Genomic DNA, 17356 nt, shown 5'->3' with positions numbered 1-17356 from the left:
ACATGCATGCGAAGAAGTGGGTATTCACCCACGAAAGCTCATGCTCCAATACGTCTGTTAGTCTATAAGGTGCCACAGGACTCTTTGCTCTTTGAAGGCAGACGCTTCTTCTCTTTTCAGCAAGTAATGGATAGAAATGGATTACGGTGAGATTAGGAGTTATTGTATAAACAACTGCTGGCTTGTCCTTCTCAATCCCTCCAGTGAGAGCTTCCCAAACGAGTGATTGCTAATCAGCTGTTAGACATTGTGATGGTGGCTAACGGGGTTACTAAAATCCTAGGTGGAGTCGTATAAAATGTCCAGAAAAAAACCTTCAAACATGCAATGGGAGAATGATGTGGAAGTTCTGATCACATCAACGTTTTTTAAACTAGGCACACACAAGCAGTAGGGAAGCAAAATGAAAGCTAATAACCATAAAATGAACACCATGGGCATTGTGCTAGTTGCACAGGTTTGATCCAAGAGTGAAAAATAACTGTTGGAGATGAGACCAGCTAAGGGAAAAGCTAACTCATATTCTGTGATTAGTCTCCAAAATCAGCTTCCACTGGTTAAAAAGAGTTAGACATGATTAATCTGATCTGGAGAGCTAATCTGCAGCTAGTATTTTCACCTGACTTGTTCTGAATCACAACCACCAGAGTAGATGTAAGAAATGGCTATCCATTACTTTTTCCCATGAAAAAGGCTCATTTTATGACAAAAGGCTACTAAAGTCATCTCCACAATTCAAGACTGGTGCAGTGACCTTGTGGAAGTTCTTTCTTTCCAATGAATAATGGAACACATACAAAATGAAGCAGCTAGGGCTTGAGGCTCTTCTAGCCACATCCGCAAAACTGAGGACAGCTGCAGATGTTCTGTGACTGGAGGAGCTCCAATTCAGCAAGCTGCTTCAACACATGCTTAAATCCCATTCATGTTGATGGGACATACGCACATGCTTAAAGTTACATACATGCTGAAATGCCCTGATGAACAAGGCCTTGAAGACCCCAGTCTGCCTCCATGCTGACTGCTCTGAACCTGGAACTCCTCAGGCTTATTCTCAAAATTTACCTCTCTTGGTTTTGTTTTCTTCTTTATTACCCCTCCTGTTAGCTGCTTGGAAACCCTACTTCATTCCCATGTAGTGCTGGCCTGTATTCAGATGGGCTTCTTATGTGCTCTGTGGAACTACAATTTTACATGTTGTGTGGAGTGGACCTACATGCTAATATATTTATATAAATGTTATTTTGCTTGTTATTGTGTTAGCTTAAGTGTTAAGTATCTTGCATGAGTGTATCTAATGATCTGTACATATATATAGACCTTCAGGAGTGTATGAATCTATATCTATGTATACATAAAAATTACTATTTAGTGTTTAGCAGTCCAGTAGCCCATCTTGACAAGGAATATATGAGGCTGATTATGTATGAAAAAAGGGGGAAAATCTGTTTAATAATGAAGTTCCTAAATTCCCAGATATTTTTTGGACCATATAAGCAAGTCAAAAGAAAAAGTTCTTTCTCAGGGATGAATTGACAGCTCTAGGTTTGTCAGCACCAGTCCTCTCTCCAGCAAAGCTAAATTCACATAAAGATCAGAAACAGCATATATTTCTAATTCTGATGGGAAAGCCTTTCTTTTTTTTCAGCTGGAAATCAGAGGGCTCTTTAGCTAATTTGGAGAATGGGTCTCATATTGGGTTTTCTGGTTTGTCAAACTTTTAATGGTTCCTTATATAGCTCAATGTTTGTTTCATATAGATTCTTATGTCACTAAGAATAACGTTTAGTGCTTTCTGGAATATCTAAAATTATTTTTACAGTGTTGAAGTTTCATTATTTTGTTTTCTGCTCAAGGTGATTTTTTATGACTTTTTTTTACCTTCATAGAACATTTCTACAATTTATTTATTGCAGAAACATATTATGCTGTGCTTAGTTGATTATGATACCTAGACTCATGGTGACTAATTCAGCTCTGGTGTAAATGGGTGCAACTCCCATTGATTTCAGTTTGGTGTCTGATTGAGATGTCCTATCATGTACATGTATATTTTTACGTTCTGAAAATTTGATGCATTATATTTTTCAGTGCTCACACATAAACTATACTTAAGTACATATATTTGTTCCATATGGTCAATTTCAGATCGATTTACTTTCCTATTATCTACTCATTAACATATTGGAAAATATAGCACAGCATATATTAAAACTCTTATCAATCAGAAATAACAGGAGCAAATATTCCTAGTGCATGGGAAGACTTTTTGGACGGCATGATGTAGAGTGTTTACCTGTATACTTTTCTCCAATACACTCCATCATGCCTTCAAAAGGCACCCTTTGACTGCCTGTCAGGGACTAAATGCAGTGTAATAGGGGTGTGGAATCAGTGTGCATAGCAGTGTGGCCTGTGTGAGTTATTACTGCTACTCTGTGGAGACTATTTCCTATAGAAAGTGGCGTGTCAGGCTGCTACAGGTGATGCACTCCACACAGCCATGCATATTACCTACTAATGGCAGCTCCGGTTTCTGACACCTAAAAAAGTTTGAAAGTGAAAAGATGCCGCCCCCTTGCCCTCCTAAATTTCCCCACTGAAGTTTACATAAATAGTGAGATTCATTTTGCTTTTCTGAAAAATTAGCTGTTTTGTAACTACATACCCAGCTCTTTCAGACCAGCATTACATTTGCTTCTCACTGATCAATTGAATCGTTATCTGTGATAAGACCAAATATCCTAAACCACTATTTTTCCCCTCTTTCTTCTATAAATAAGCAAAAGGCTGTCTTGTGGGCCTATGCTCTCTTTGAATCAATCAGTCCCCATGCACTGATTTTCAAAACATATAGCTGAAACAGTGTTTATACGTATGTCTACACTTTCCCAAAGGACCTGTGATTTTCGGTGCCTATCTTGAAACCCATCAAAGTGGCCTGATTTTTAGAAAGTGTGGAGCACCTGGCCTTTCAAGTTATCTCAGATTGGGCCCCCAAATGCTGAGGCACTCCAAATATCTAGTCACTTTGGAAAATCCCACTCAATTGACCAGAGTGTGTCAACAGTATTTCACATTGTGCCTATGACCACGCTTCTCACCAGTAAGCTATATCTAAGTAGTTAAAAATGTAACAAAAATGAGACGCTGCAAACCTTGTATAAAGCCATATGTTACTAGAAAATGGAAAATGTTGTCAACCATTGGTTTGTTCTACGAAAAGTATAATGGATAAGTTGTTTTTTACATTTTCAATTACTTAGTCATCATTTCAGTGGGCAACAGAAGGAAAATCAATGTTAAAAATGAGGGATGTTTTACTTAATGCTAAGAGGTAGACACACACTATTATTTTCACACCTAATTCACATGATGGATTAGATATGGGATGAGTTCCATGCCAAATGAGCAATCCAGAGGCACAGGGTCTTAGCACAAAACAGAACGCATTACCTATGCCACCCTATTGCTAATGCAACAGAAAATTAAAACAAAAACCAACTCCTTACAATCCAAGTGATTGACAGAAATCTTGACAGTGCAATTGACTAATCTGGGCTTCTGAAACACTCAGTCAAACGGAATGAGAGAGAGAGCTCTTTCTCTAATGAGCTAATAGTTATGCCTTCCGCATAGCAAGGAAAACAAATTAGTCATGTTAAAAAAAAACAGGAAGCTTAACAAATGGTAACAAAGCTTGGCATAAAGAGTAACCTTTAGACTGCTAACATGATGTGTGAAGTCCCATCATTTTTCTAAATATTGCCAGTTTAATAATCATTATAGCACCATCAATCTCAGGAGTAAAATCAGCCCTCCCCCAACCTCACAATAAACCAGCGATCATTCTGTTATAAAATCCTGCTACCAACTTTACAGTGTTGTTGAAACACTAATCTGACAGGAGCCTTAATCTAAATTCATTTATGGACGTGAAAACCATTTTAAAAGTCACAATAATATCATACATTTATGCTTTCATCCCAAAGCATTTGACAAACGACAAGCAACATCCTAAAGCCTTTATTCCCTTATTACGCAGGTGAAGCTACTGTTGCACTTTGATATTAATTTTGCACCAGCAAAACCATCAGGATTAAGCCATGTATAAAGCCAACTATTAATGTACCTGAAAAAAACACACAGTAAATTACATGTGCCATAACTCAGTTCATCTACCTTGAAAGAACGAATGACTGAGTCAGTCAGGGTAACTGGTGATCCATGTTTATGTATTCAACATCTGATGCTTAAGACCCCAATTCAACAAGGTCTTTAGTGGGACTGCTCCTGTGCTAAAAGTGAGGCATATGCTTGAGCACCTTCATCAGTTTCTACAGCTCACTGGCACTTACGTTATGGCCATTCTGAAAGAGAAGACACTACGTATTCCATCCTTTTGTGTTGCAGAAGCTTTTATAACACATCCTACTTCTATCTGGCTAGCAGGAATTTGTATAAAATTTCACCACAATTATCTACAGCAACCTTCTACTATCTTCCTTCCAGTGCTGGTGGTACTAGTGATGACAGTCCCTGTGCCCACCCACTGTACGAAATCAGTAGCAATGGAAACAGTGCCTTCTGCTTATATCAATTCATTGTATCTGTGGACTGATCAGAATACCATGCTTGCCAGATACAAGAAATTTTTGTCATGTGGTTTATTTTTTGGAAGGTGCAGCACCCACTGACAATAAGAAAATGTCTTGATTGCTAACACTCTTCCAATGAATCACTCCCTTTTGTCAGACTGGCAAAGTAGTAAGGGACTCTGGGCTGTCACTGAAATTATGTGCACTATCAATCAATCATAAATACCTTGCCAGTGTTCACAAGAAATAGAAAGTACAAAACGAACATTGGCATTTTTCCTCCTTGGATTAACTTGCTGAGAAGTCAACTCTCAAAGACGCTTTCTTTTACATTATATATTAACGTGAAATGGATAAAAATTAGAGGAGGTTATTTATTTCATGATAGCAGAGGAGCTGGTGATATTTTGTTTTACAGACCTGTCAGGGACGGATTATATAGACACATGTGGAAAAAGAGGCTCCAGATTATTCTGTTGTTAAAAAAAAAAAGTCCATGAAGGCAAGACTGTGCGGTGTATAATGAATGAAAGTGCGATGTTCTCTCTGTTTTTTATCTTGCCAGTATTAGTGTCTTTAAGTGTGGGTGAGTAGTACAGTAATGAAAAAAAATCAACTGTAGAAAATTTTGTTGTGAAGAATGACGGCCACTGATGTTAGGTGTGCCCTGCTGGGACACGGTAGGTCTCTTTTTTCAGAGGCGCTGAGCACCCACAACTCTAGCTGACATCAATGCTGTTGCAGGTGCTTAGCACCACTAAAAAGGTCCAGGATATCTAAATGGGGGCACCCAAAAACTGAGACACAGTTGAAAATGTGGCTGCTAAGTACACTTGTCTAATTTACTGATACTGTGACTATGAGGATAGAGTTGGAATGTTTCACCCCGTCAAAAAGTCAGAGATCAAAAAGCCCTGTTAGATCATCAGATATTTCCCCTTGCTAATGGAGGGTTGTTCCCTATAGTACATTTGCTTGTATTTTATCCAGCTTTGTTTTAAATATTCCAAGCAATGGTGCTTCCAACACTTCCCTTAGGAGACTGTTTATTTCTAGTTCTAATTCCTTGTACCACTCAAAATAAATTACATTCCCTTCTTGGTGTTTATTTTCTTCATAGATTTGCAAACTTATTTTCTCCCTCATCATAACTTAACAAAACGATTCGCTCTTTACATTTCTCTTCCCAATCTCTTCAGCCACCTATTTTTTTTCTTGCTTTTCTTTGAGCTCCCTCCCATTTTCCAACATCTTGCCCATGATCTAGTACCTAGAACTGAGTACAATATTCCAGGTATGTTTTCGCCAGAGCCATAGAGAGAGGTACCTATTGCCTCCCTGTCCATTGACCAGATGACTCTGTAGATGCAGCCCAAAACTGCACTCATATTTTTGACTACAATGTCACCGTGTTGCAATCAAACTCATTTCTGTTGTTCTCATCTTTCCCCAACTATACATACAATATGATGGGGACTAATTTAGCTACAACTAATCAGGAAAGAGATCTTGGAGTCATTGTGGATAGTTCTCTGAAGACGTCCACGCAGTGTGCAGCGGCAGTAAAAAAAACAAACAGGATGTTAGGAATCATTAAAAAAGGAATAGGACAGAGAATATCTTATTGCCCTTATATAAATCCATGGTATGCCTACATCTTGAATACTGTGTACAGATGTGGTCTCCTCATCTCAAAAAAGATATACTGGCATTAGAAAAGGTTCAGAGAAAGGCGACTAAAATGACTAGGGGTTTGGAACGGGTCCCATATGAGGAGAGATTAAAGAGGCTAGGACTTTTCAGCTTGGAAAAGAGGAGACTAAGGGGGAATATGATAGAGGTATATAAAATCATGAGTGGTGTGGAGAAATTGAATAAGGAAAAGTTATTTACTTGTTCCCATAATATAAGGACTAGAGGCCACCAAATGAAATTAATGGGCAGCAGGTTTAAAACAAATAAAAGGAAGTTCTTCTTCACACAGCGCACGGTCAACCTGTGGAACTCCTTGCCTGAGGAGGTTGTGAAGGCTAAGACTGTAACAGGGTTTAAAAGAGAACTAGATAAATTCATGGAGGTTAAGTCCATTAATGGCTATTAGCGAGGATGGGTAAGGAATAGTGTCCCTAGCCTCTGTTTGTCAGAGAGGGTGGAGATGGATGGCAGGAGAGAGATCACTTGATCATTGCCTGTTAGGTTCACTCCCTCCGGGGCACCTGGCATGGTCACTGTCGGCAGACAGGATGCTGGGCTGGATGGACCCTTGGTCTGACCCAGTATGGCCATTCTTGTGTTCTACTTTCTCTCCAATTTTTCTTTCCCGCCTGTACCCCCTCTCTATTGGTAAATGCTCTTCTTGTTCTCCTCACGCCATCTGGCTTGTATTAATTCATTTCTGGTTTTTATTTTTGCAATCTTTAACTTTTCCCTGCAGGCTTTAACTGACTCCCTGTATGCTTGTTTGGTTTCCTGCACACTTTGCTATTCCCAGTATAGCTTGGTTTCTTTTTCACCTTAGATCTTTGTGCAATCCCTTATGAAATCACACAAGTCTCTTCTTGTTTCTTACATTCTTCTTTTACAGAAGAATTGAAGCCTGCTGGGCCTTATTTAAAGTGTCTTTTAGGCTGCCTTAGCCCTGTTCCGGACTGGCAGATTTGAATATTTCCGCCTATTCCACATTATACACTTGATTTTTAAACCTCTCCTAAATTGCTTTCCTGAAATCCAACACCCTTCTGCTGATGCCATACGGATCTGAATTCAACCCTTCATGGCGAATCTTCAGGGTTTCAGACAGCCTGTTAACACTGGCTGTGTACAAGTCCAAACCATTTTAAAGTCATGTAATAATTCTCCAGTACAGTGTAAATGCTTCCTTGGAGTCCTTTTAGTTTGGGCACATGATGCTCAGAATTGGAACAGAGCTAGTTCTGCGGGGTATTGGCAGAGCTGCATGGGAAAGCCTTTACAACACTGCACAGTGCTTGACCTCATTACTGTTGGCATTAGGCAAGAAAATCAGCCTTCCAAAATTCATGAGAATACAAATTTTCCAAAATGTGAACAGGAAAATGAAAGCGAAATATCAAAAGCTCCAAAGAACCTACCCTAATCTATTTTACGGGCAATTATGAAAAGTTGATTTTTGACACACACAAAAAGGAACAGCTCTTTTGGCACTTTAACAATGTATCCAGTTGATGCCTACTGAGGCCTCTGACAGCTGGGGATGGCACATGCACATGCACTCTATATTTGCATACTATAAGTCCTTTCCAAAAATGTTAATTTAATGCTGGTGATAGGTGCTATCTTGACAGTAATGGAAACTGATGTCCTCTCTTTATCTACAAAACAGGAACGGGTAATAGCAGTGCAACAATAACAGTGCCATCCTACCCCAGCCCTGGCCTGAAAGTTCCACCTTTAGGAGGGGAAAGGTGATTTAATTTCTGGGCTCATTCAAACTTTAGTCTCCGTGCTGAGACGGCCAGCAAGGATACTAATAAGTAGGGCTGCAGAACACTACTCTCTCCTGATTATTCATTTTAGGCATGAATATAAACCAAATCCCAAGCTCAGCTTGGCAGAGAGTAATTTTTTACAATGTAATGCGGTGCATAAACCCCACCCTAGGGCCTGGTCTACACTGGGGGGAGGGTGTGGGAGGGAGAGGAATCAACCTAAGTTACGCAACTTTAGCTACAAGAATAGCATAGCTGAAGTCGACGTATCTTAGGTCGACTTACCTCATGTCCTCACGGCGCGGGGTCGACTGCCGCTGCTCCCCCGTCGACTCCGCTTCCGCCTCTCTCTGCGGTGGACTACAGGAGTCGATGGCAGAGCGATCGGGGATCGCTTTATCGCGTCTACACTAGACGTGATAAATTGATCCCTGATAGATAGATCACTACCTGCCGATCCGGCGGGTAGTGTAGACGTCCCCTAGGACTGAAGAAGCTAAGAAGCAGTTCTGGGCCCAGGTGACTGCCCCACCGCACCTACAAAGTATGTTCCAGCTAGAGGAAGGAGCTTAAAAGGGAGCCAGATAGCTCAGGCAGGGTAGGAGGACAGACCTATTTTGAGAGCTCCTGAACAAGGGTGTTGCAGAAACCCTCATTACAAGGAAGGAGCTTCCAGCTGAGCCCCGAAGGTTCAAATTACTCTTTATTTTTGCTGTCTTATGTTAGACTTTGAGGATAGGTGAACGGTGGAAGTGACCCAGGGAGGCAGTTTCAAGGCATTGCAGGGTGCTTGATATTGTTACCTCTCATAGGGCCCAGGGCCAGAGCTGGGTGGAATGGGAAGATCTGGACTCTCCTACCAACTCACTGTGTCCATTGTTATGGAAAGGAGCATGTTCCTCCTTTCCCACCCCTCCTTGCAGGAGTGAGGAGAGGGTAAAGATGCTGAGAGCCCTGAGGTGAGGCTGAACCCTGCACAAGGGTCCGGAGGTGGGCTGAAGACCCTTTCTGTTGTGAGGATATGGGATTCTTCCTACCTCTTTAGATTTTGTTACACTGAAAGGGGGGGAATCAAACTGGTGACTCTGCTGGAGAGTCGAGTCGTCATCCCCAAAAGGCGGGCTTTCACATTATTGGAGGAGTTGCCGATGGGAGGCACTGGAGATGGGGGGAAAGTAGAGGCACTGCAACCTAACCACTAGGTGATGTTATCAGTAAGCCCAGCCCCCCATCACATGCAAACACATTATCAAGGCTTCCCAGCTAGTCATGAATCCCAGGAAATAACCTGTGCCTTAATCAATACTGCTTATCATTATAAACACGGCTGCATTTCAACCTAGCAGAAATGCAGTGTGGAAGACTCACATTCAGCTCCTTCATTTATTCCCTTGCTCCCCACTAGCACTGCTATCTAGAGGGCCCCTGTGGTTGATACAGCAATGACAACAGGCTCCAGAAGGAATTACATGAACATATAAGGGAGAGTAAAACATGGTATGTGAGTTGAATGAGTCAACTCTCTCTGTAGGGGGTGGGGATGGAGGGAATGTGCTTCATATAAATAGAAGCATGAGGAAAAATGGAATAAAAGAGATGCAACAGGGAGAAATGTAACTTGTGCTAACAGTACTTGAAAGAATAGTGGCAGTTATTATAATATATATATATAACCTGGGAATTTATTGTCGCTCCATAAAAGACTTGTTAGATCCAATTAATGTCTGTCTATGGGTCTGATTTCTCTCACACTGTTTAAGATCAGAAATAAATCCACTGATTTCAATTGAATTACACTTCCTAAAACTGGACAAAGTGAGATCAGACTCAGGCCCAAAGAGTCCTCCCTTGTTATCTCTTTTCCACTCTTCCTACCTCTCTGGCCTACACAAAGCTGCATTCTGCACTGACCTACACGCTGCGAAACCCCATTGGATTTCTCCTTCTCTCCTCTCTCTCATCCCCGTAACAATGTCTGTTGTCAAGTTCAGGTTTCTTTACACATCAGATAATGTAATTCTACTCTGTGAGAATGACTGACATAGCTGCCAGATTTGTGTAGCTCCATGTGTTGCATTTATACTAATTATTTGTGAATATGCAACTATTTGGCATAGTTGCAAGTAATTTGTATATGACCATAAACTTCCGCTTAAGGTCAATATACCCAGCCCCAAGCAATGGCAAGGGTAGGAGATGGAGCTGCACAAAATTTGGCAGCCCTGGCAGATGGGCGGGAGGTAAAAGATATCTGGGGAATAGGAAGGTGCTGGGTTGGGGAACTTCAGTACCCGTAAAGATAATGGCGCAAATAATTAAGCAATCAGTTTGCAAACACCTAGAAGATAATAAGGTGATAAGCAGCAGTCAGTCTGGATTTGTCAAGAACAAATCGTGTCAAGCCAACCTGAACACTTTCTTTTAAAGAGTAACAAGCCTTGTGGCTAGGGGGGAAGTGGTAGATATGGTACAGCTTGATTTTAGTAAGGCTTTTGATACTGTCTTGTGTGAACTTCTCATAAACAAACTAGGGAAATACAACCTAGATGGAGCTACTATAAGGTGGGCGCATAACTGGTTGGAAAACCATTCCTAGAGAGTAGTCATCAGTGGTTCACAGTAAAGCTGGAAGGGCATATTGAATGGGGTCCTGCAGTGATCAGTTCAGGGTCCAGTTCTGTTCAATATCTTCATCAATGATTTAGATAATACATAGAAAATACACTTACAAAGTTTGCAGATGATAACAAGCTGGAGGGCTTGCAAGTGCTTTGGAGGATAGGATTAAAATTCAAAATGATTTGGACAAACTGGAGAAATGGTCTGAAGAAAATAGGATAAAATTCAATAAGGAAAATGCAAAGTACTCCATTTAGGAAGGAATAATCAGTTGCATACATACAAAATGGGAAGTAACTGCCTAGGAAGGAGTACTGCAGAAAGGGATCTGGGGGTCATAGTGGATCACAAGCTAAGTATGAGTGAACAGTGTAACACTGTTGCAAAGAAAGCAAACATCATTCTGGGATGTATTACCAAGAGTGTTGTAAGCAAGACACAAGAAGTAATTTTTCCGCTCTACTCCGCACTGATTAGGCCTCCACCAGAGTTTTATGTCCAGTTTTGGGTGCCATATTTAAGGAAAGATGTGGACAAATTGGAGAAAGTCCAGAGAAGAGTAACAAAAATGATTAAAGGTCTAGAAAACATGACCTATGAGGGAAGATTGAAAAAATTGGGCATCCAAGTATGGCAGAGCCCCAAGAAGTGGAGTAGTTAGCAACTGGCATAGCTGGTGCTGCTGGGATATTTTATAAACTGGCTGGGGATTCTGGCACAGCTTGTGAGCTGGGGAAGGACTCCAGCGGGGGCTCACACCACATCAATACTTCACAAAAGTGGAAACAAAAAACATTTTTTAAAAAAACTAAGGAAATTCCCAGACACAAAATGTAGGTAAGATAAAATTATAGTTGTGAATACACAGGCTTCTTGTTGGGGGAGGAACTTGAAAGAACATCATAGTTTTATAGAACAAATGTTGAAAACTATATACAATTCAAACATTTGAAATAGGGAAATGGAGCGTTAGGGTATTCTAAACAACCTTAATTCTGTCCCCATTTTCCCTGCCCCATCTCTGCTGAACTTTATGGAACATGAGCCTTATGCCTGAATACAGAAAATCTTTCTCACTGACAATATAAGCTCTATATGCCTCTACTTTGTATCATCCTTAATATATGGCACGTACAACCACCTCCATGAAAGACCAGAGACTGTCCTCTGATTCACCATCCCTTGATAAGACAGCAGTAGAAACATCTTGGTCCTGATCTTGCTCAGAGGGGTTTCACTGACTTCATGGAGTTTTTTCTGATTTAATCTAGTGATGAGATGAAAATCAGGCCTTCCCTATCTCTTACATGTCATATACATACACTGAAGATGTAACCAGCTCTCTGTACAGCGTTACTTCCCTCATGCCAGCCAGTGGAATTTGTTTTTACAATATTAACCTTCTATGCTGCAAAATGGTTAGCCTCCTGGTGTCTGTGGACATCTTCCCTTTGGAGTTCAGCAGTGTGTATTATGCTACATAATGTGCAGTGGACATGGTTAAAGAAGTCATCCTCCACTTAAAGTCCATATGCAAACTACCCAAGTATATGTGTTTAAAATGTCCAAAGCCACCAGGGTTTACAGCTGAGCTAATTAATCTTACATAGCCTTGGTCTACACTACAAATGTATATTAGTATAACTACGTCGCTCAGGGGTGTGTAAACAGCACTATGTTGACTGGAGGGCTTCTCCTGTCAACATAGCTACTGCCTCTTGGGGAGATGGAATACCTATGCTGACTGGAGAAGGTCTCCTGTCGGTACAGGTAGCATCTTAACTGCACTGCTGTAGTGCTTAGTGAAGTGTAGACAAGTGTAGTGTAAGATGTCTATTTGTGAAATACAATGCAGACATCACAAGCATATTAGCCTCCTAATGTAGGAGTTCAGAAGGTAACACAATTATAGGGACAGAGTTAAAGATGGATTTCCATACATTTCAACTTTAAAAAATATATTTATTTTACTCAGTAATAAAATTGGAAAACCAGGACATTTTATGATTTTTAACAATGTCCTTTAATTCTCCCCCTTTGCCTGTAAGTTATGAATCCTTATTTACAACTTGAATGCATAACAAAAATGTTAAGTGTTTTGTCTGGGAATGCTAATTAGAGTGCAGCAATTTTCAGTGATGCCATTACCGCAGCAAATCTTAAGAAACCGTGTGGAAGCATATTTCTTGCTCTATTTCAGAGCCACTCACAGCTCTCAGAATGATAATTCTGACATTGATGTTAGCATTTTTAAATCACAAAGTTGACATCAAAGTAAATGTGAGGGCCTGAGTTTAATATACAAAAATAAATTCTAATTTAATACATTCTTTGAAATACTCAGGTGCAATAGGGCACATTATTAGAGCATACTGTAGTAAAGGGTACACCCATTGTGCCTTGTTAACTGAGGATGTATGGTATATTTCCACTTTAACTTTGAATTTCCTTGCTTTTATGGGTTTAATTTAAACTCTCAGGGCTACATGTTAATTGAAGATTAGATACATAACACCCATTTACTGTTAACTGTAGTTGTGCACCCAATTCACTACGTTCAACACAGAAAATTAACTTCTTCTAATTTCCTTTCTGATTGCTTTATGATAGTTTAAAAAAACAGTTTAACTAAAATGTCCTGAAAATGACTGATACTTATTGAGTTACATAAACGGCTTGATTCTGAGAGCAGTGTAGCTTTCTGGCGTGATGCAGAAATGCACGTAAGCCAAAAGTAGTTTAACTGAAGCCAATAGGACTAATCACAGGCGTGAAGTTAAACATGTGTTTAAGTGCTGTGCTGGATCACACACATCATTCATTTGCCTCGTACTTCCCATTATAAGACCCTATTTTCAGTTGCTTATAACTTTGCCAATCGTAAACCATTTGGGCTGAAATTTTACATGCCAGGTGCAAGTTTGGCTGAAACTTCCTGAAAAATTTCAGCCAAAATGGTTCTGCGACTTCTAAGGAAAAAGGCTAGGGAAAAATAGGTAGTTTTGTTCATTACTAAAAAATGCTGGTGACCCTTTCTTTGATGAGATCTAGGGCCCACATGCTTTGGAGAAGGGAAATGAAATTTGGCAGGTGGTGGCATTTGTGTCAGAGATATGCCTTTTACTGCCCCTGTGAAAAATCTGCCCACATTTGGCCAAGTTTTAAATCTCTCTGAAAAATCAGTTAGCACATGCTCAGTAAAGACTTTGATTTTTAACAGCTAAGATTTCTGAAGACACTGTCCTCACTGAGGATGTTCCAGCCTGTCACAGGTCCAGACTGTGCATTGCATCTTTCTCAGAGAGCTACTGAGCATTCTCCTTCCAGTCCAGGGCTTCATGGCTGAATCTGGACTTTCCCTGTCATGGCTGCTCCAGGCCACAGTTGGGCCAGACACTGGAGCTAAGAGCAGGGAGCCTGTCTCTCATGGACCCTCGATGACCCCTTCTTGTCACCCAGGCAGCATAGTGGAGGAAGCCATCTGATTTGAATGCGCTTGACCGGGAGGGAGGGAAAGAAGTAGATTTGGATAAGGACTTTGGTCAGACTAGAGCTAGAGGGCAGGAGTTGAGAAACTGACTGGGATTGGCTGGACAAAGAGACTGGATATAGGAACCAGAGTGGTGTTGGGGTGGAATGGGGGCAGGGAGGAGGTGAGTGAATCTGAGGGGAGTTAATAGAAGAGTCTGTGCCCACTAGAGCACACTCCCCTCCAGAGCTTGGGATGGAAACCAAGTTTCCTGAGTCTCACCATTTTTCTGCTGTCAGCGAAGATCTCTGAAACCCACCGGCAATCTGTCTCATACCCCTCTTGTGCTGGTCCAAAGAGAGAATAACATCCTACTATTGCTGCCAGTTACGCTGATAACTCAAGTGTCAGAGGTCTGTGTGGTAGATCTAAAGGTTCCAGCCCTGCTGATGATCCATGTGGGTATATGATATCACATGACAGAATGTCTGTTCTTCCGTTTTCTTATTTTAAAAGCCTAGAAAATTACACAAACAAACTAACTAAAAAGAAAATTATTAAGGTTGTAAATTCAAGCACTTAGAAGTGTGGAAATGCCAGAACTAAGGTTGTCCATGTAACCTTAATTTGGCCCCCTTCTGCATATGCATCATGATACATTCTTTAATTACATAACCACATGCTATTTTTTCCACAGGACCCCTGTATCATGTAGTACATAGAGTGGATCACAGTTACTTAATATTTTAATAGAATCGCAGGACTGGAAAGGACCTTGAAAGGTCTTCTAGTCCATTCCCTTGCACTCAAGGCAGGACTAAGTATTATCTAGACCATCCCTGACAGCCTGCTCTTAAAAACCTCCAATGACGGAGATTCCACAACCTCCCTAGGCAATTGATTCTTCTTGTCTTCACCTTGTTTTTTAATGTGTGGCCCTGCGCTTTATTCATTGCACACTATTCAAACCCTGATTTGAAGACATAATTATTACTTTCCTACTGGGCTTTTCTATGCTGCTCATCGCTACAGTATCTGATTGCTTCACATACACTAATTAATTAATTTCCCCAACAGCTCAATGAGAGGAGATGTTATTATCCCCATTGTACAGATGGGGAACTGAAGCACAGAGATTAAAGCCAAAAGTATCCACTAATTTTGGGTAATTTTCAGAGTACCTAGCATTATAAGCATTTTACATAATTTATATGTTCAAAGCATTGCTCTCATTGACTTCAGTTACAGCTGTGAGTGCTCTGCACTGCTGCAAATTAGGCCCCAGGATCTTAAGTCAGGCACCCAGAAAATGATTAGTGATTGCCTGTGAAAAGTTTGGTTCAAGTTACTTGTCCAGCATCACATAGGAACTCTGTGGCAGGGGTAGGGATAGGATCCAATTTTCCACTGCAGCATTCAACTGCCTTAACCATGAGACCATCCTTTCCCTTCCTGCAATCCCTTACCTAAGTTCCTACACGTCTTCCAACTTCCTCAACATATGAGCCAGGGATCCTACAGATAACAGCCTCCTTCACTGTGCAACCCTGATTCATCCCCAGAGCAGGTCTATCCTTTGCACTGAAGGAGGCAGGGATCCTGTGGAAAAAATAGGATGTGATCATGTAACTAAAACCTGTATCGTAATGCATATGCACAAAGGGGCTGAGTTAAGATTGCATGGGCAACCTTAATTCTCCCATCTTCTAACTTTTGAGTGCTTGACTTTGCAATCTTAACATTCTTTTAATATAGTTTGTGTGTGTTGTACACAAATCCAGACCTGCACATACATAAATCCAGTTTATATGGGGGCATAAGAGAGTCTGGTATTTGTGTTAGGAGGATATTTTATGGGTTTTGAATGTCTCTATCAGTTATTTTCTGGTATAGGGGGTGGTGAGAAGTAGCTGCTGTTTTTTGTTTTAATGTAATTGTATTTTGAATGTATAACACAGCTGCCTAGAGCCCAAGAAAGTATTTTTATGCATTATAAATCAAAAGAAATGTTATATATAAGAGCGAGACATTTCCAAAAAATATTTAATCTATATCTATTTTCACTGTTTCCTTGCTAAAGGAGAGCAAACGTCTGCCTGAGGCCAGCACTGTACAGATGCTCCCCAAACATGAAAACACACAAGCTGGTTTTGCCAAATGTTGCCAATAAACATGATCTCAGGGTGAGAACCTGAGAAACAAGTTTTAATTTATAGCAGCACACTTCTGTATTAAGAGACTAACAAAGTATTGGAAACTGGGGTTTGATACGTAACTGCTCTCAGTCCCTGAGCTATAGAACTGTGAAGCTGTCACAACACTGATATTGGCACTCTGGCCCCGAATTGGCCTGTTAGAGGCCCTGATTTACACACTTAACCATGTGCGTAAGTGCTGTGCTGAACAGGAATGGAATTAAATATATGCTTAATGTAAGCGGGGGAATGGTCCCGCTATTGTGGGGAACTTTCCTGGCTTCTGCACTACCCCGGTGAAGTGGGCTAGCGAAAGGATCTGAGTCCTCGCTCCCACTCCCTTTACCCAGAGGCCTCCCTGCCCTTGAGGGGTCCCCTTCCACTCTCCTGTTTGGCAGAGTCCTCGTAACCCCAACAAGGCTGGGCCCAGGATTCCTGGGGGGCTCAACCCCCAACCCTGCTGTGGTCACCTAGGACAGGGGCTAGGGTGTCCCCACTCCGGGGTACTCTCTCTGCACTGGGCACCTCCCTGATCCACTGATTATTCCATACAATTTAAAACAAATACAAGTTGTTTAATTAACAATTAATCTAAAGAAAAGAATAAGGAAAAATGGGAGAGGTTAAAGGAAAACACATCACTCTGCTCTGTGGCAGGGAACATCACAAACAGTGTCTCTGGACATCAGGGCACTTCGCAGTCTGTTCCTTGTAGGTCCCAGATTTCCTTCTCAGGCCCTGGCTGTGCTGCAGGGATGCTGCAGGTTGGACACTTGCAATGGTGGTGGCCACACACCTCCGGGCTTTGAGTGGTGGGACCCTTCTTCCCAGCGTCAGCCCCCCGTCAGGTTAAGGTCCCCCTCCCGGTCTGGCCTGCAAGGGCCCTTGTCTGGAGGTGTCTTTCTGTGCTGGGCCCTTTGCCCAAGGTCCCCCCTTGGCTGGCCCCACTTGCTCACCACACCTGGCTCTGTGGCTGCAGCTCTGCTCCCAGCACAGGATCTGCTCTCC

The 17356-nt window shown here is 41.3% G+C and overlaps 1 protein-coding gene across 7 annotated transcripts in view; it reads right to left on the bottom strand.

The window, feature by feature from the left end:
- Positions 1-17356, bottom strand: part of LOC112107002 (poly(rC)-binding protein 3-like) — a 457963-nt gene that overhangs the window by 67842 nt on the left and 372765 nt on the right. The gene's annotated exons all lie outside the window — the stretch shown is intronic.

The sequence above is a fragment of the Terrapene carolina genome, unplaced genomic scaffold, assembly GCF_002925995.2.
Source record: "Terrapene carolina triunguis isolate 2854851 unplaced genomic scaffold, T_m_triunguis-2.0 Scaffold183, whole genome shotgun sequence".
NCBI lineage: Eukaryota > Metazoa > Chordata > Testudines > Emydidae > Terrapene > Terrapene triunguis.
The sequence above is the reverse complement of the archived record's forward strand: the minus strand, read 5'-3'. Positions and strand labels throughout refer to the sequence as shown.